We start from the raw sequence: 20,786 nt of genomic DNA, 5'->3' as shown, positions 1-20,786 counted from the left end.
ATCGATACCAGATACTGGAGCAAGATACCGGACAGGACGAGACAGGCGGGACTGATACAGGATACTGGAGCAAGATACCGGACAGGACGAGAGAGGCAGGTTTGATACCGGATACTGGAGCAAGATACCAGACAGGACGAGACAGACAGGATCGATACCGGATACTGGAGCAAGATATCGGACAGGACGAGACGGACGGGATCGATACCCGATACTGGAGCAAGTTACCGGACAGGACGATACAAGCGGGATCGATACCGGAAACTGTATACACGGGCAGGGCAATGGGCAACCATGACAATAACAACTTTTTTTGGTCAACCTACTTTTTTCTTTCTTTCTCTACAATTTACTGTATTAAACTGCATGCTTATTTAGTTGAATATTTAGTATTTGCACTAAAGATAAAGGGAAATAACTATTCCCGGGATTGCAAAATAGTCAAACTGGAATTAATTTATTTGTGTGTTTTTAACATTTAGGACTTATTGCACTCTTCACATAAAAGATAACATTTGATTAACCTAATCTATTAGTTGGAACTTAAGTAAGTTCAATATTTTAACCAACAGTCATTGTGGAGATTCAAATGTTTAGAAAACAATGAAAAATACCCTTTTTTTTCTCAACTGAGAAAAAAAGAAAGACAGAATAAATAATGAAAGAAAGAACAAAAAAGAAGGAAAAAGGGAAAGGAATTAGAAACAGTGAAAAGAAGAAGGGCACTAAGAACGAAAGAAATAAAAAAGCAGGAAAGAAAGAAAGAAAGGACCAAAGAACGAAAGAAATAAAAAAGCAGGAAAGAAATAAGTAAAAAAGCAGGAAAGAAAGAAAGAAAGGACCAAAGAACGAAAGAAAGAAAAATCATAACTGTAGTAGATGATAAAAAAAACACTGTTTTCGTTTATTTTATTAGCACCAGTTTATTTTAAGTACTTAAATATCAAAACATCGATTAAAAAAAACACAATAGCTAAACAGTTTCCATTTAATATCCACGCAGTAATTGGGTGCTGCTGTTTTGACTAGCAACAATGTCTCCAACCTTTCACGCAAAACAACCATGACATCATGCAAAAGCATGAAAACCGACATCCAAAATCCCATTTTCCCTTCAATCCCATTCTTGATCCCGCTTGCAGTTTTCCATAAATTGCGTTCCGGGCGACTCCAAAATCGAATCTGTGCCCGGAGACCAAAATGCCAAAAAGGATAGATAAATACACAGCAGCGAGTCGGCGGCCTCGGGTGACCACCTGTGTCCTATTAGATCGGAAGAAAATAAAACCAAAAAAAGAAAAATAAATAAAAAGAGAAAGAAAGAAATACAGAAAGAGAAAGACTGAATAAATGAAAGGGAGAAAGAAAGGAACAAAAAAGGAACAAAGTAAGAAACAAAGACAGAAAGATAAATAGATCTAAAGCAGCGAGTCGGCGGCCTCGGGTGACCACCTGTGTCCTATTAGATCATCCATCTTTATATGGACAACAAAAGTATTTTATTAACCTAATGTATTTGTTGGAAAGTAAATATGGCCTTTATTTTACCGATCCGACATCATTCAAAGCTAGAATTCAAATGCTTAGGTGGGAAAAATAACATTTTATTGAAGAAGAAAAAAAAACAAAAAAAGAAAGAAAGATAAAGAAAAAGAAAAATAAATAAAAAGAGAAAGAAAGAAATACAGAAAGAGAAAGACAGAATAAATGAATGGGAGAAAGAAAGGAACAAAAAAGGAGCAAAGTAAGAAACAAAGACAGAAAGATAAATAGATTTAAAGCAGCGAGTCGGCGGCCTCGGGTGACCACCGGTGTCCTATTAGATCATCCGTCTTTACATGGAAAACAAACATATTTTATTAACCTAATGTATTTGTTGGAAGGTAAATATGGCTTTTATTGTACCTATCAGACATCATTCAAAGCTCGAATTAAAATGTTTAGGTGAGAAAAAAAAACTTTTATTGAAGAAAAAAAAGAAAGAAAGAAAGAAAGAAAGAAAGAAAAACGAAAGAAAAAATGAAACAAAGGGAGAAAGAAAGGAACAAAAAAGGAACAAAGTAAGAAACAAAGACAGAAAGATAAATAGATTTAAAGCAGCGAGTCGGCGGCCTCGGGTGACCACCTGTGTCCTGTCAGATAAGGTAGGATTTGAATGTTTAGGTGGGAAAATAAACATTTTAATAAAGAAACAAAATCTAAGAAAAATGGGAGTATGAAAGAAAAAAAGAAACAGACAAACAATCAAAGAAAGACTCAAAAAAAGAACAAAGAAAGAATCGAAGAAAGAAAGATAAAAAAAAGAAAGATAAATAGACAGCAGCAAGTTGGCGACTTGGGATGATCACCTGTGTCTGATCAGATGAGCTGGGATTTAATTTTTGGGCGGAAAAATTTAATCAAAATTACGTTCTAGTAAAGACAGAAAAAATATTTAAAAAGGAGTAGGAAAGAAAGAAAGAAAGAAAGGGAGAGAGAGAGAAAAGAAAGAGAGAAAGAAAGGAACAAAAAAGGAACTAAGAAAGAAAAAAAGAAAGATATATAGATTTAAAGCAGCTGTGGCCGATCAGATGAGCTGGGATTTGAATGTTTCGGTGGGAAAACATTTTAATAAAGAAAGAAAAAATAAGAGAAATGGGAGAAAAAAAGATGTAAAGAAAGAAAGAAAGAAAGAAAGAAAGAAAGAAAGAAAGAGAAAGAAAGAAAGAAAGAAAGATTAAAAAAAGAAAGATAAATAGATAAGACAGCAGTAAGTCCGCTGACCACCTGTGTTTTATCAGATGAGCTGAGATTTAAATGTTTTGGGGGGGAAATCAAACCAAAATTACATTTCAACAAAGAAAGCAAGAAAGAAAGCAAGAAAGCAAGCAAGCAAGCAAGAAAGAAAGAAAGAAAGAAAGAAAGAAATCAAGAAAGGGAGAGAGAGAGAGAGAGAGAGAGAGAGAGAAAGAGAGAGAGAAAGAAAGAGAGAAAGAGAAAGAGAGAGAGAAAGAGAGAGAGAGAGAAAGAGAGAGAGAGAGAGATAGAGAGAAAGAGAGAGAGAGAGAGAGAGAGAGAGAGAAAGAAAGTAAGAAAGGGAAACACATAAAAAAAGAAAGAAAATAATAATAATAATAATAATTTCCTTGTATTGTCATTCTGTGTAACAATGTACACAGAACGAAATGTCGATTGCACCTGACCCGTTGTAGCGAGCCGATGCAGCCGCAGCCAACAGAGGGCGCCGCCGACCACTTTTTAAGTCTTAGGAATGACTCAGCCGGGGCGCGAACCACCGACCTCTAAATAAACAGCAGCAAGTCGGCGGCTTGGGCTGACCACTTGTGGACTATCAGATGAGCTGTGATTTTAATTTTTATGGGGAAAAATAAAATCAAAATTACATTTTAATAAAGAAAGCAAGAAAGAAAGCAATTAAGCAATAAAGCAAGAAAGCAATAAAGAAAGAAAGAAAGAAAGAAAGAAAGAAGGAAAGCAAGAAAGAAAGAAAGAAAGAACGAAAGAAAGAAAGAAAGAAAGAAAGAAAGAAAGAAAGGTATAGAGAGAGAAAGAGAGAAAGAGAGAAAGAGAGAAAGAGAGAAAGAGAGAAAGAGAGAAAGAGAGAAAGAGAGAAAGAGAGAAAGAGAGAAAGAGAGAAAGATAAATAAAGAAAGGGAGAGAGGGATGAATAAAGAAAGAACGGAAACCACAAGAAAAGAAAGAAACAAAAAAAAAGAAAATAAATACACAGCAGCAAGTCGGTGGCCTGGGATGACCACCTGTGTCCTATCAGATGATCCAAATGTCACGAGCCAGCACATTTGCCCCGCGCCGGTTACGCCGGTTCAAGTTTTCATAAACGGCTAATTAGAAACAGCACGAAATTTGCTATGACGTGCCAGGATCGGAGAAGATAAAAGAGGCGTTCCAGGACTCCGGGAATTAGAGCGCTAATGAAAAACAGAAAGGCTTCGACGAAGGCCCTGAACGTCGCATCCATTACGGGTCGAGGAACGGGACGGAGTCCATAAAAGCATACAGTGCCAAAAGAAGAAGATGCAAGAACAAGGAGCGAGAGGGCATTAGAGTCTTCTGTCGTGGTTGCCTAGCGTGGTTTCATGAGTGCACCTGATTATAAGCCGCACCCGCCACATTTTAAGAGGAAAACCGATTTTGTACATACACAAGCCGCACCTGTATATAAGCCGCACGCGCCCACATTTAAACATGTAACACAAACACAAAATTAACCCAAACCAGAGTTCAAGTCCCGCGATTGAAACTAAATGTCCTTCAGTCCCAAAATCACAGCCGGCAAAATGAACGGAAAATGATACCGGTACTTAAGGTTTGATGCAGACCTGCAGAGTCCGGGTCCCGTTGAAAGTAATCCAAGGAAAAAAGTGTATACTTCCAAAGGTAAGGGTGGGAAAAATATTTTAGATGAACACATTTACTCACGCAACTCTTTTTTCTTTAACCAACTTTTTACCCCCTCTTCTTTCCTTGTCTGTCCCTCACCTTTAGCGGTCCCCACTTAAACTCGGCACCCCGCGTTTGTTCCGCCCCTCCTTTTTCATTCACCCGTGCAAAACATATCAGAATAAGTGTCTAAAATAAATACAAATAAAAACATTACGAAAATATACAGTTGCAAATACATATTATACATGGGTTACACATATTTACAAAGAAAGACGGTACACCGAGAGAGTTTTCAAAGCTTTAATAATAATAATATAGCTTCGACAGGGCAGTTAATGGTAGCAACAATCGAGCGCCGCTGGCGGCCGTTAGAAAAATTAAATAAATTGGCCGCATCACTAAATAAGCCGCAGGGTTGAAAGTTAGGGAAAAAAGTAGCAGCAGTATCTATCTATCCATCCATCCATCCATCCATCCATCTATCTATCTATCTATCTATCTATCTATCTATCTATCTATCTATCTATCCATCCATCTATCCATCCCTCTCCTCACCGTCAACCTGCGCCTTCTGCTGACCACCACAAAGGTAAGAAATCTTATTCATAATTATTTTTTTTATCCTTTTTTTTTATTTTTACGTGTTCATGTTAGCGTAATCTTTCGTACGGAAGATTACGATAACGCGAACGTACGATTAGCCTGTGTTAGCTTCATGTTTATGTTAAACATTCATGGTAAACATTCAGGGTGTTGGAACGGATTAAAACAATTTACATTATTTTTAATGGGAAAAATGATTTCGGTGATTGAACAAATCGGTTTTCGAACGGGGTTCTGGAACCGATTATGGTCGAGAACCGAGGTTCCACTGTAGTCTGTAGTTTGCAATAATCAGTGGTCAGCTCAGCCCTTTGAGACTCCTTGTGATTAAGGAGTCTCAAACATGAAGCATGACTTGCACTATTATTATAACATGGGCCAGTCTCCAAGCATTTCTTTGTAATTATTTTTGCCTATTTATCCTATTTATTTTTCTTAATTACCGTATTTTCCGCACTATAAGGCGCACCTAAAAGTCTTAATTTTTTTCAAAAGCTGACCATGCGCCTTATAATACAGTGCGCCTTATATATGGATCAATATTAAATTCGCAAGGTCTCGCAACTTACGCAACAGCCGCCGACTCGATTTTCCCCCGAAGGCGAAGTCGTTCGCGGTGTATGCTGGGATTTATATACCGGCGTTTCATTGGCTAACCAATGTGTCAATTATCATTTGAATCGATCACTATTCGCTAAAGTTATTCGGAGCCTCGGATAGGCTAGAGGGCCAAAACAAACCCTGCAATTGGCCGAAAAAGATATAGCAAGCTTGCTAAAGTACGCCATAAAGAAACATGTTTCATTAGTCTGTATTTGTAAATATTTGACTCTCCTGGATTTACTTCACTCACGGTTGTAAGAAGACCATGATTGCGTATCATTATTGAACGTGAGAACTTAGGTGAGTTATGCGGCTTTATATTTTCCCGTTATCATGTTTTAGAACGATCTTGATGTTGCTGTGATGAGTTGAGTGAATTAAACTCAATTCCAAGTGTTTATTGTCACATGCACAGCAAAGTTGCGAGCGAAAAAGAAAATAGAAACTAAGGAATGGTTGGCATTTCTTGAATCCCAAGACTTTAATCTTCTGAATGATGGAACGATGAGTGATTTGAGTGACATCGTACGGACACCGCATCCGCACGTGTTCTCGACACGTATTTGCGTCTTTGCAAGCTTTGGGAATGTTAAGGGGGTAATAAGTTTGCACGATCTGACTGTTTTGTCCACGTTCCCATTGTAGCGCCTTATAATCCGGTGCGCCTTATGTATGGAAAATATAGGACCAAAAACTATTTTTTTGGGGTGCGCCCTATAACCCGGTGCTCCCTATAGTGCGGAAAATACATGGTTACCATAGAGTGCCATATCTAATCTTGACGCATACTATGTTTCACAACCTTGATATCAAAGACGATACCTGTCGTGGGTTCAAATCCAGCTCCAGACTTCCTGTGCGGAGTTTGTATGTTCTCCCGGTGCTAGCGTGGGTTTCCTCCGGGCACTCCGGTTTCCTCCCACGTTCCAAAAACATACATTTCAGGTGAATTGTCCGGTCCAAATTGTCCCTAGGTGTGAATGAGCGAATGAGTTGTCTGTCCCTGTGTGCCCTGCGATTGGCTGGCAACCAGTTCAGGGTGTCCCCTGCCCACTGCCTGATGATTGCTGGGCGGGGCTCCAGCACCCCCGCGACCCTACTGAAGATAAGCGGTGCAGCTAATGAGAACCCAGAAACTAAATATGAATCAAATAAAAGAAAATAGATGGCTGGGATGGGCTCCAGCCCCCCCGCGACCCTAATGAGGATAAGCGGTACGGGAGATGAGATGAGATCTTCTCATTATACGAGAACACGGGTAACACTAGCATGCCTGAATGTTATAAATCCTTCTGCACCAGAACAGTCGTACCCGTGGCAACAGACTGCATTGGGGGAGGGGTAAATTACAGCCACGGATTAACTTAAGTACTCCGATGTAGAATCACTAATGCATATGTCAAAACATACACGGTATGATCCGGTGATGTGCTAATACCTCGCTGTAAGTTAAAAGCTGAAGCCCTGGAACATAATGAATTAAAAATAAAATACAATTTAACAAGTATCGTAAATTCTGGACTATAGAGCGCACCTGATTATAAGCCGCACCCACCACATTTTAGGAGGTAAACCGATGTTGTACATACACAAGCCGCACCTGTCACAGGACCGGACCAGATCGTAGGCAGGAAGGATGAACTCAATCGCGTAACGACCAGTTACTTTTATTTAGCAAAATAAAAGTTGTCCAACACTCAGGGACAAAACAAAACAAAAACAGGCTCACAGGCAAACAGGAACTTAGACTGGGAATACTCACAAAACAGGATTTTACTCAGAACGGGCTAACACAGGTTTCCTCAAGTCAAACAGAACAGGTTAAGGCAGAACAGAAAACGCAATGAACCAGCCACCGGCAATACCCACAACCCGCCCTTAAGAAGCACACACGAAAATTAGACGATCTGATACAGCCGGTGCCCAGGGGGCGGGGCCAGCCGGTCGCCACGGCGACCATGCTGGACATGAGAGCACCTGAACATAAGCCGCATGCGCCCACATTTGAACATGTAACACAAACACAAAATTAACCCAAACCCGACTTCAAGTCCCACAATTGAAACTAAATGTTTGGTTTTTTTTTGGTTTGAACAATTTTATTGACATTGAACAATAAATGTCCTTCATTAAAGTCCACAGTCCAAAAATCACAGCTGGCAAAATGAACGGAAAATGATACCGGTACTTAAGGTTTGATGCAGACCTGCAGAGTCCGGGTCCCGTTGAAAGTATTCCAAGGAAAAAAGTGTATATTTCCAAAGGTGAGGGTGGGAAAAATATATCAGATGAACACATTTACTCACGCAACTCCTTTGACTTTAACCAAGTTTTTACCCCCTCTTCTTTCCTTGTCTGTCCCTCACCTTTAGCGGTCCCCACTTAAACTCGGCACCCCGCGTTTGTTCCGCCCCTCATTTTTCGTTCACCCGTGCAAAACATATCAGAATAAGTGTCTAAAATAAATACGCCAACTGCCTCGGACTCTGATTGGCTCTCTGTCCCTATTTTAACCCACTCCTATCTCTCCCGTTTGGTCAGTCCGTCTGCAAAACTGAGTTAACACTAGGCACTTCGACTCTGTCCCCCGGCTCCCACCTGCGGCTAGGCTACGTAACAACCCTTACAACTCACAATCTACCCCTGCCGAGCCTGTATCTCACCAACGCCAGATCCATTACCCATATAACAAATGACCTGGAACTACAACTCGCTGGAAACCATTACGGGACAGTGGTATCTTAACCATCACGGAAACCTGGCTCAACTAAAGGATACCCGGTGGTAGCATGCAGCTACATAGCTGCTCTCTGCATTGCTTTCTTACACTGAAAGGAGAATACCGCCAATTTTGTTGTACTTTTGTATTATGACAACAAAAAACATTCATTCAACTCTAATTCTGTGTTTGTATTTGTAGATCAATAGTTGTTATTTGTTACGGTATGAGTATAGATGTTAAGAGGGGACTGTATGAGAGTGTGATTGTGCCGACTGTGTTGTATGATGCAGAGACTTGGAGCCTGAATGCGAATTTGAGAAGGAAATGAAATGTTTTTGAGATAAAGTGTTTGAGGACTATGTTGGGAGTGACAAGATTGGATAGATTGAGAAATGAAATTGTGAGGGACAGAACTGGAGTAGTAGTGGAACTGAGCCAGCGTGTGGATAAGAGAGTACTCGGATGGTTTGGGCACATGGAGAGGATGGATGAGGAGCGAATGTTGAAGAGGATCTAAGGAGCAGAAGTAAATGGAAAGAGACCAAGAAGAACGCCGCGATTCACGTGGATGGATGATGTTATGAGTGCACTGCAGGAAAGACGTCTAAATATAGTGGAAGCCAGAGCTCTTGTTGGTGATAGGAATGAGTGGAGAGGTGTTGTAAAAGGATAGTTTTGGGGGCGGCAGTTGCTCAGGAGGTAGAGCGCTTGTCTTGGGATCAAGGGATCCCAGTTCGAATCCCGGCTCGTCCGTGTTACATGTTGAAGTGTCCTTGGGTAAGACACTGAACCCCTAATACCCCCAATAAGCAGGTTAGTGTCTTACATGGCTGCAATACAAGGCCGCTATTGGGAAACGTGGAGCACATTGTAAAGCGCTTTGGGAAGTCAATGACTTGAAAAGCGCTATATAAATGCAGATCATTTCATTCATTTCATAGTGGGATGTTTGGACATGTTCTAAAAGATGGCCAGGGCACCTGTATGATGCGGCAGGGGTAAACCGGCGAAAGCTGTCGGGCCTTGCTGTTGAACAGAAGAGTGTGTTGTGTCACCCTGACCCGAGTGACATGGTCGCTTATTTGTGTTCCGTTTCATCTGGAGGGACGAAACCATGACCGACTTGGGTGCCGAGGTGCTTAACTCGTTTGGGTGTTTGGGTTGGCCATGGTCCCAAAAATTTTGTGTGTGTTTTTTTGCTCCTTTTCCCTTTTTGTTTTTCTTCATTTTTGGATGTGTTGTAGGTAGGTAGGTAGGTAGGTAAAAAGTTGTTATTGTCACGGTTAACCATTGGTCTGCCCGTGTATCCAGTTTCCGGTATCGATCCCGCTTGTATCTTCCTGTTCGGTATCTTTCTCCAGTATCCGGTATCGAACCCGCCTGTCTCGTCCTGTTCGGTATCTTGCTCCAGTATCCGGTATCGATCCCGTCTGTCTCGTCCTGTCCGGTAGGTAGGTAGGTAGGTAGGTAGGTAGGTAGGTAGGTAGGTAAAAAGTTGTTATTGTCACGGTTGCCCATTGCCCTGCCCGTGTATCCAGTTTCCGGTATCGATCCCGCTTGTATCGTCCTGTCCGGTATCTTGCTCCAGTATCTGGTATCGATCCCGTCCGTCTCGTCCTGTCCGATATCTTGCTCCAGTATCCGGTATCGATCCTGTCTGTCTCGTCCTGTCCGGTATCTTGCTCCAGTATCCGGTATCGAACCCGCCTGTCTCGTCCTGTTCGGTATCTTGCTCCAGTATCCGGTATCGATCCCGTCCGTCTCGTCCTGTCCGATATCTTGCTCCAGTATCCGGTATCGAACCCGCCTGTCTCGTCCTGTTCGGTATATTGCTCCAGTATCCGGTATCGAACCCGCCTGTCTCGTCCTGTTCGGTATCTTGCTCCAGTATCCGGTATCGATCCCGTCTGTCTCGTCCTGTCCGGTAGGTAGGTAGGTAGGTAGGTAGGTAGGTAGGTAAAAAGTTGTTATTGTCACGGTTGCCCATTGCCCTGCCCGTGTATCCAGTTTCCGGTATCGATCCCGCTTGTATCGTCCTGTCCGGTATCTTGCTCCAGTATCTGGTATCGATCCCGTCCATCTCGTCCTGTCCGATATCTTGCTCCAGTATCTGGTATCGAACCCGCCTGTCTCGTCCTGTTCGGTATCTTGCTCCAGTATCCGGTATCGATCCCGTCTGTCTCGTCCTGTCCGGTAGATAGGTAGGTAGGTAGGTAGATAGATAGATAGATAGATAGATAGATAGATAGATAGATAGATAGATAGATAGATAGATAGATAGATTAAACGCGATAACCGAAGGATTACTGTATACTCCCAAATATCTGAGTCACAAAGGTAGTTGAGAACCAGTGCATTTTTCAAAGAAAGGCTCCATTCAAGATGTACTAGCTTCCATTTCCTCGAAATTAGACATAAAACAACAGACATTCATTTTGTTGTGATTTAATGCACTCCAAACAAAATTTAATACAAAAAGCATGCACCCATTTTTCATGAGACTCCATTGGACTTCCAATGACCCCCATTTGAATGCCAATAAAAAGAGAAGACTGCTAATAGGCTTTTCTTCCCTCCCTTATTTTGAAAAGCTGCGAGGAGATAACATGACAGCGGCAACCTGAACAGACATGACCAGACAGAAAATGGTACATTCCAGCCTTAATGAATGTCAGCCATGTTTAATGGAACTCCTAAATCTCATCAACGGTCACCACCATGTCAAAGTACTAAACCAGTCTGCTATAATCAATTTAACGTGAGACAAATATACAGGGTTGGGTAGGGTTACTTTGACTTGATTACTTTCAATTACTTTTGGATTACTCCAAAATATGCTAATAAAAGATAAAAGACAAAATAAACTAAATATGAATACAATTACAGTAAATTCCGGACCTGTTTATAAGCCGCACCCGTCATTTTTTAAGTGATCTGCCACTTTTGTACTTACACAAGCCGCACTTGTGTATAAGCCGCGTGCACCCATGTATAAGCAGCGTGCGCCCGTACTGAATCTCGCGACACAATGGCAAGTTCAACTCAGACCAGGCTATGAGTTCCACGGTTATAACAGGGATTTTGTAAGGTTTATTGTTCTATATTCTTTATCAATTATCCATCATCCGTTATCGGTCAAATCATAATATGCTACAAACCCAAGGGGCCGAGACATTTGCTCTCAGCCAAGAGGCTGAGTCAAGGTCCTAGCCACAGGGCCAAGCAGCGATCAGTGCGAATGCACCGTTCCCGGAGGTACTGCAATACCGGGCCGATGCAAGGAGTGGACAGAGCAAGCTCTTATACCATCTCCCGATTGCGAAAATCGATTGGAACTAAATATCCTTCATAGATAATATACAAATCCAGAACCACAGTTGACAACATAGATTGTTCACAAATCTAGAATCACAGTCAGCAACATGATTGGAAAATGATACCCGTAATTAAGGTATGATGCAGACTTGTAAAGTCCGGGTCCCGTTGAAAGTAATCCAAGGAAACAAAATGTATATTTCCAAAGTTAAGGGTGGGAAAAATATATATCCACTATTGTCCGCTGCGACAACAGACAGATCTACCGGTAACTCAGCTTTACCCCAATTCCCATCAGCCCGAGTTTGCTCCGCCCCTTATTTTTGATCCGTCCGTTGAACACATAACAGAATAAATCTCTAAAATAAATACATTACAAAAATATACAGTTGCAAATACATATTATACATGGTTACACATATTTACGAAGAAAGACGGTACACCGAGAGAGTTTTCAAAGCTTTAATAATAATAATAATATAACTTTCATCCCAAACCGTGCCTTTGAAAGGTACCAACACGCTTTTTGGGATCACGCTCGCCATGTATCAAGCGTGCTTGTTAAAAACAAAGCATCCCTTAATTGTGAAATCCACAACTTCCTCCTCATAACCACCGCCATCAAGGGCGTCTTCCTCATTATCGGAACGTACCTTAACCTTACAGACAATATATACTTAAACTTAGAGGTTGCAGTCTTTCTTAACGCACATATTCTACTGGTCTTAATCTTACCTTTAATCAGGGGTGTCATACTCAATTATACAGAGGGCCAGAACTCAAACCACAACTTTGGTCGCGGGCCGAACAGGATAAATATTTATTGAATACACTTTCCTTTTTAAAAAAAGAAATATATATATATATGAATTTAAAACAGTCAGGAATATTATTCCAGAATAAAAAAGAGTAAACATTAAATGAATTAAAAATCGTTGCTCTCCATAAGAATATCTCCTGTCAAAACTGTAAAAATGAAAATATTCTTCTTTAACTCTTCAACTTTCTTATCTTTTCTCTGGATTCAAGGTTTTTCAGCTTACTCTGAAGTTTTGTCTTGTAGTGCTGTTTTACATTAAATTCCTTAATAACGGCCAAAAAACCTCCACAAATAAGACACACGGGTTTACCGACAAAGTCAGTTAACATAATTTTCTCAGCCATTGTGGTTTTTAGTATCCGAGTATAATTTGAAAGTTATCAGGGTTTCATAGATCCGGGCCATTATAGTAGATGTATATAAAAGGATTTTGCGGGCCGGATATAACTGTACGCCGGGGCGGGTGTGGCCCGCGGGCCGTGAGTTTGACACATGTGCCTTTAATACTCCAGCGCCGCTGATGACCGTTAGAAAAATTCACTGAATAAGCCGCAGGGCTGAACATTTGGGAAAAAAGTAGCGGCTTATAGTCCGGAATTTACGGTACTACATTTTGTGCAGGCTTGGCGAGTAACGGAATACATGGAACGGCAAAAAATGATGTTGGCAAGCTGTTTGGATTTATTTTCATTTTGTTTCTGCCGCATTTTATGTTCGTTTTAACGGAGATCAAAGAGATCAAAGCCAGGAGAGAAAGCTTACCACGTGTTGTGAGTCATCATTTTATTTATATTTAGTTTCTTTTGTCTTTTATTAGCATATTTGGTATTGGAGTCATCCAAAAGTAATTGAAAGTAATCAAGCTATAGTAACCCTACCCAACCCTGCAAATATACAGCGCTAGCATCCAAATGGACCAGTGTGTGTCGCTTTCTATCATTTTAAAACTAAAAGAACGCAAAAGGAACATTAAGGACAAGGCATCAGAGACGTATGTCATTTTTATCACCGTGGCTCCAAACATCTCATATCAGATAGCATCCTAGACGAGAGCCTTGAATGACATATGTGATAAAGCTCGCTCCCGGCTTACCGGAAGTATCTTTTGAGTCTATCAGAGAAAAAAAACACCATTTTAACAGAAAGCATTAGATGGATGTCGTAAATAGTTGTATCAGAAGAGCGCATCAAAGGACAGGCTGGCAATCCGACCTCCATCTTCTATTTTGTGAAAGACTAAAATGTCCACTCGGGTTCTCGTAAAAATAAGACAATGGAAAGTCAAGCCTGATAGTTAACGCCAGCTCTTGTTTAGCCTTTGAAGTTGCGGCATCTGTCAAGACCAGAACGGAGACAGGACCCACTAGCGTTACATTTTTCTCAGTTTTATTGGAAGAAAGGAAAGGGTTGCCCCTAAGATCCGGTGATCGCTGGGCGCGGGAATCAGGTCGCTCTGAACACGGAAGTGGCACTTCCGTGGCGAGCGATGGCGGTGTCGAGAACGGAAAAAAAAAACGGTCAGTAGCCGGGACAGAAGAGCAAAAACGTGGTTGGGATCAGCAACGAGCCGAAAGCCAGGAGAGGAGAGTAGATGTGGTCAAGATCAAAAAACGGGTCGAAGCCGGGGGAACAGACGGGAGCAAAAACAGGAGTGAGACAGTGTCGAAAATGCTTGCCTAGAGTAAACTAAGGTTCGCAGATAGACTGACAACCGGTGACAGATAGATGTGGGTTTAAATCAGGGGTGTCAAACTCATCTTAACTCGGGGGCCACACGATAGAACAAACATTCTGTCGGGGGCCGGACTAGTAGATTAAAGAGAAAGAAAAAGAGAGATAAAGAAATAAGAGAAACTTCCGGAACAAGCGATGGCGGTGTCGGGGACGGAAAAACGGGTCAGTAGCCGGGACAGGAGAGCAAAAACATGGTTGGGGTCGTAAGCGAGTGGTAAGCCAGGAAAAGAGAGTAGACGTGGTCGGGGACAAAAACAGGTCGAAAGCCGGGACGGGAGAGTAGACGTGGTCAGGATCAAAAACGGGTCGAAGCCGGGGGACAGAAAGGAGCAAAAAACAAGTTAGAGTCAGGGTCGAAAAAAAGGCTTGCCTCGTGTAAACTGAGGTTTGCAGGCGGACTGACAAAGGGGGACAGATAGGAGTGGGTTTAGATAGTGAAGCATGTAGGACCTACATTGTAGGTAATCATGACAGCATCAGCTCATAAAAATAATAAAAGAACATGCTAAACCAAAAGTGAGGCTCATGCACAACTAAACTGCCTGAATATTTGCAGCTGGACCCCTTTGGGCCTAACTCAGAAGGGCTTCACCACAGATTGCTTCTTTTTTTCCACTCTAATGTCTATACTTATTGGGTGGATGATGGATGGATGGATAGACGGACGGAAAGACAGAGGGACGGACAGAAAGACAGGCGGACGGGCAGGCAGGTGGGCAGATAGGTAGCTACGTAGGTAAGTAGGTAGGGAGATATGTATATAAATAGATGGCAGATGGATGGATGGATGCATGAATGGATGGTTGGGTGGATGGACAGAAAGACATAAGGACAGATGGACGGATGGGCGGGTGGACGGGCATGCAGGTAGGAAGGTATGTAGGTAAGTAGGTATGTATGTAAAAAGATGGCAGATGGATGGATGGATGGATGGAAAGATGAACGGATGGATGGATGGATGGACAGACGGACGGAGGGACAGATGTAATAGTAATAAAAATAGACTCATCACAGAAACATCAAGATCGTTCTAAAAAGAGATACCGGGAAAATATAAAGCCGCATAGCTCACCTAAGTTCTCTTGCAGCCATCACCTTCAATATTGATACATAACCATGGTCTTCTTACAACCGTGAGTGTAGTAAATCCAGGAGAGTAAAATATTTACAAATACAGAATATTAAAAAATGTTTCTCTATGCCGTAGTGCAACCCAACGTGTGGTTCACATTCATCTATTTCGGCCAATCGCAGGCTTTGTTTCGCCCCTTTAGCCTATGCGAGCCTGTAAATGATAAAAAGATCCGCCCCCTTTACCTCCGAATAACTTTAGCCAATAGTGACTGATTCAAATGATGATTGACACATTGGTTAGCCAATGAAACGCCGGTATATAAATCCCAGCATACACCGCGGACGACTTCGCCTTCGGGGGAAAATCCAGTCGGCGGCTGTTTGCCTTAGTTGCAAGACTTTGCGACTTAATATTGATCCATATATAAGGCGCACTGTATTATAAGGCGCATGGTCAGCTTTTGAAAAAAATAAAGGCTTTTCGGTGCGCCTTATAGTACGGAAAATACCGTATTTTTTCTTTCTACAGTGAACGTCCAAGCGACTTTATTTTTGACCTTCATGTCGAGCATTCATGTCGAGCAACTCAGTATCCCACAACAAAATGTTCATTAACAATATATATGATATAACGAAACACATGTACAATATAACATGTTAAACTATATAAATAAACACGTTTGGAGAAAAAAATATGGTGTAAGATTATTTTGTATTATGTAAGGGAAAATACGACAGTTTGTAAGGGCATGGGGTCCTGGAGCGTGACAGGTATGCTGTACTTGCCCAAGACACACCACAGCATGTGGTGCCCCTATAACACTGGCAGTTGGAGGATCCGTGAACTGGGGAATATTGTTCTCCATAGCTCGTTTTAAAGCCCCATCACCGTATTTCCTCACCTCAAGATCGGACAGTACCATTTGAAAACCTGCACATTCGATTAGGCTTGTTTTGCCGTAATGGATTACTGAAATGTATCAGTTCAAAGGTCGGCCATGACAGCAAACAAATGGGAACAGATTCAATTCGGCCCATTAAGCTGCTTATGTGGCTCATTCCTCTCGACATTACGTCACGTATGGATCTAAAAGCTCGAGAAAGGGTTTGGGAAGATGATGTAACTCCCTGGTTTGCTTTGGTGAATTATACAAAGGAACCTTTTTGACCCAAAGAGCCATAAAAGCAAAAAAATGTTTTTAAAAAAAATTGAGAGACATCATATATTTTCAGACAAAATTAAAAAAAACTGCCAGACACACTCTCTAGACAAAAGCTAATTCTTCAGCACATTTGATTTCACTGTGTGTCATTTGATGATTTCATCAAATGTATGAAATGATAATAATCAATGTTCCCTGTAATTTTGCAGGGGTCCGAGCGTTCACACAAAGTCGGTGAGCAACGCTTGAAACAACAGTGAGCCACCATAATCCCAAGTGTGGCAAGATAATTCATTATCAAACATGTCCAAAACTTGACATCAAGTTACATTTTGCGGAGTTTCCGGCAATCCAAAATTATTTTTCTCTTTTGAATGAATTGACTCATGTAGAGGGTGGGACAAAGAAAGAAAAAGAGAGAGAGAGAGAGAGAGAGAGAGAGAGAGAGAGAGAGAGAGAGAGAGAGAGAAACAAAAGATAAAAAGTAGTGAGAGATGGGGGAAAAAAGGGAGAGGAAGAAAGAAATACAAAGAGAAATAGAAAGACAGAAGGAAAGAAAAGTGAAAAGAGAGCACGAAGGGTAGGAAGTGAGAAAGAGAAAAGAGAGAAAAGGAACAAAGGAAGTTAGAGCAAAAGAAGTTAAAAATACACAGGGAAAGAGACAAAGAGGAACAAAGGAAGAGAAAAAGTGAGACACAGAGAGTGAAAGAGACAGAGAGTGAGAAAAGGGGTGGAAAAGAGAGAGAGAGAGGGAGAGAGAGAGCATGAGAAACAAAAGAGATAAAAAGTCGTGAGAGAGGGGGAAAGAAAGGGAGTGGAAGAAAGAAATCAAAAGAGAAATAGAAAGACAGAAGGAGAGAAAAGAGAAAACAAAGCGCGAAGGGTAGGAAGAGAGAAAGAGAAAAGAGAGAAAAGGAAAAAAGGAAGTTAGAGCAAAAGAGGTTAAAAGACACAACAAAGGAAGAGAAAAAGAGAGATACAGAGTGAAAGAGACAGAGACAGAGTGGGAGAAAAGGGGTGGAAAAGAGAGAGAGAGAGAGAGAAATAAATACAAGTACAGTGTCTTTGTTCTGAGGCACCTGGCTTTGGCAACATCAAGTTGACATATTTCAACCTGCAGCTTGTTTTCCTCTTGCGCTTCTCTGAGTGTTGTCTCGCGGGCCGGATTCAATCCCAGAGCGGGCCTGATCCGGCCCGCGAGCCGCCTCTTCGACACCAGTGCTCTACATCTTCGGTGTTCCGAAGAAGACACTTCATAATCGACAACACTCCTATTCTCCGGAGCATCATCTCTTATAGCAAGCAGAAAACAACATAGGATGATTCAGGCCATGAGTGCCCCGATGAATTCTGGGTAATCCACACATCTGTGAATTCTCCGGCGGAGGCTAGAAGGTCCAAAATGAATTTCCGTGCGACATATGCTTCCATGCGTGGCTCCACTAGCCAACACGAGGCCGCCCGCGGTGCCGCCACATCGCCTCGAAATGTGTTTATCCAGCACAGATGGTAAATTCTCCGTTTCATTTTTTTTCTTTTTAGCCATGGCTTTGGTGATGCAACATATTGGTAATGCTACAAAGTGTAGTGGGGAGAAGCCCACCTGGCAAATTTTCCACTCAGCAGAGCCGAAAACCTATGTGGGATGCCTTTAAAGCAGGGGTGTTAAACTCATTTTAACACGGGGGCCACACGAGAGAACAGGCATTCAGTCGGGGGCCGGACTAGTAGATTAAAGAGAAAGAAAAAGAGGGATTGAGAAATAAGAGAAAGAGGGAGGGAAAAGAAGAGAGGGCGGGACAAAGAAAGAAAAAGAGAGAGAGAGGGAGGGAGCGTGAGAAACAAAAGAGATAAAAGGAGAGATGGGGAAAAGAGAGGGAGAGGAATAAATAAATCCAAAGAGAAATAGAAAGACAGAAGGAGAGAAAAGAGTAAAGAAAGTGCGATGGGTAGGAAGAGAGAAAGAAAAAAGGAAAAAAGGAAGTTAGAGCAAAATAAGTTAAAAAGACACAGGACAGGGCAAGAGACAAAGAGGAACAAAGGAAGATAAAAAGAGAGACACAGAGAGAGAAAGGGGTGGAAAAGAGAGAGAGAGAGAGAGAGAGAGAGAGAGAGAGAGAGAGAGAGTGAGAAACAAAAGAGATAAAAAGAGAAGTCGTGAGAGAGGGGGAAAGATAGGGAGCGGAAGAAAGAAATCCAAAGAGATATAGAGAGACAAAAGGAGCGAAAAGAGAAAATAAAGCGCAAAGGGTACAAAGAGAGAAAGAGAAAAGGAAAAAAGGACGTTAGAGCAAAATAAGTTAAAAAGACACAGGGAGACAAAGAGGAACAAAGGAAGAGAAAAAGAGAGACACAGAGAGTGAAAGAGACAGAGCCAGAGAGTGGGAGAAAAGGGGTGGAAAAGAGAGAGAGAGAGAGAGAGAGAGGCGGGGGAGAGAAAGGGAGTGTAAGAAAGAAATCCAAAGAAAAATAGAAAGATAGAAGGAGAGAAAAGAGTAAAGAAAGTGCGAAGGGTAGGAAGAGAGAAAGAGAAAAGGAAAAAAGGAAGTTAGAGCAAAAGAAGTTAAAAAGATACAGGGAGAGAAAGAGACAAAGAGGAACAAAGGAAGAGAAAAACAGAAGGAGAGTGAAAGAGACAGAGAGTGGGAGAAAAGGGGTGAAAAAAAAGAGAGAGAGAGAGAGAGAGAGAGAGTGAGAGAGAGAGTGAGAAACAAAAGAGATAAAAAGAGAAGTCGTGAGAGAGGGGGAAAGATAGGGAGCGGAAGAAAGAAATCCAAAGAGAAATAGAAAGACAAGGAAGTTAGAGCCAAAGAAGTTAAAAAGACACAGGGAGAGAAAGAGGAACAAAGGAGGAAACAAAGAGAGACACAGAGTGAACGAGACAGAGACAGAGTGGGAGAAAAGAGGTGGAAAAGAAATTGAGAGAGAGTGAGAGAGAGCGAGAGAAAGAAAAAGAAATAAATACAGTACAGTGTCTTTGTTCTGAGGCACCTTTCTTTGGCAACATCAAGTTGACATATTTCAACCTGCAGCTTGTTCTTCTCTTGCGCTTCTCTGAGTGTTGTCTCGCGGGCCGGGTTCAATCCCTTAGCGGGCCTGATCTGGCCCGCGGGCCGCCTGTTTGACACCTGTGCCTTCAGAGGGTATTCCATTAAACCGGTCATACTAGATCCCGATTAAAAGTCCTTTTATCATTCGACCAATGAAAACAAACCATAAAAAGAAAAAAAAAATAGTTACTTGGAGATACTGTACAATCTTCAGAGATGAAGACAAGTTCACAGCCTGGTTATCCTGGAAAGGGGATTATCTCATGTGGGGTCCCCTCTCAAGGTTTCTTCAATTACCTCCTGTTGAGGTTTTTGAGTTTTTCCTTGCCCTCATGTTGGTTCCAGATCAGGGGATGGTGTCATAATAGTCTGTGGTCCGTGCAGCCCCTTGAGACTCCTGATTAAGGGCTATACAAATAAACATGACATGACTTGACAATGTGGTTGTAAATATAAATAAAAATTATATTAAAAATATTGATTACATTGCTTTTAACAACTGCAGATTGTCAGGACCAGAATGGAAACAGGACCCAATTGCGTAACGTTTACCACAAGTTTATTGAAAGGGAGAGGAAGGGCTGCGCCCACGATCCGGTGTTCGCTGGACGCGGGAAGCAAGTTGCTCTCGTACTTGGATTGTGATGGAGCCCATCTGAGCTATCGTCAGGGAGTGGGCAGGGGACACCCTGAACTGGTTGCCAGCCAGTCGCAGGGCACACAGGGACAGATAACTCACTCACTCATTAACATCCATCCATCCATCCATTATCTGCACCGCTTATCCTCAAGGATATCTTCAGGCAGTGAGCAGGGGACACCCTGAACTGGTTGCCAGCCAGCCGCAGGGCACACAGAGACAGATAACTCACTCACTTATTACAATCCCTCCATTATCTGCACCGCTTATCCTCAGTAGGGTCGCGGGGGTGCTCGAGCACATCCCAGCTATCTTCAGGCAGTAGGCAGGGGACACCCTGAACTGGTTGCCAGCCAGCCGCAGGGCACACAGAGAACTCACTCTTTTCCACCTGGGGACATTTTGGACCGTCCGATTAACCTGAAATGCATGTTTTTGGAATGTCGGAGGAAACCAGAGTGCCCGCAGGATACCCACGCAAGCATGGGGAGAACATGCAAACTCTGCACAGGAAGTTCGATGTCATGACCTCAGAACTGTGCCGCACACGCGCTAACCACTGCGCTGCCGTGGGACGCGGGAAGCAAGTTGCTCTCGTACTTGGATTGTGATCCGAACATGGTAGCGGATCTTCCGTAGCGAGCGATGGAGGTGTCAG

The 20,786-nt window shown here is 42.1% G+C and overlaps 1 protein-coding gene and 1 pseudogene across 4 annotated transcripts in view; both read right to left on the bottom strand.

Moving 5' to 3' along the window:
* znf385d (zinc finger protein 385D) overlaps positions 1–20,786 on the bottom strand; it is a 166,155-nt gene that overhangs the window by 112,210 nt on the left and 33,159 nt on the right. The gene's annotated exons all lie outside the window — the stretch shown is intronic.
* LOC148372990 (U2 spliceosomal RNA) lies at positions 11,566–11,688 on the bottom strand (annotated as a pseudogene).

The sequence above is a fragment of the Urocampus carinirostris genome, chromosome 2 (genome assembly GCF_059441175.1).
Source record: "Urocampus carinirostris isolate Australia breed hairy pipefish chromosome 2, RoL_Ucar_1.0, whole genome shotgun sequence".
Classification (NCBI taxonomy): domain Eukaryota; kingdom Metazoa; phylum Chordata; class Actinopteri; order Syngnathiformes; family Syngnathidae; genus Urocampus; species Urocampus carinirostris.
The sequence above is the reverse complement of the archived record's forward strand: the minus strand, read 5'-3'. Positions and strand labels throughout refer to the sequence as shown.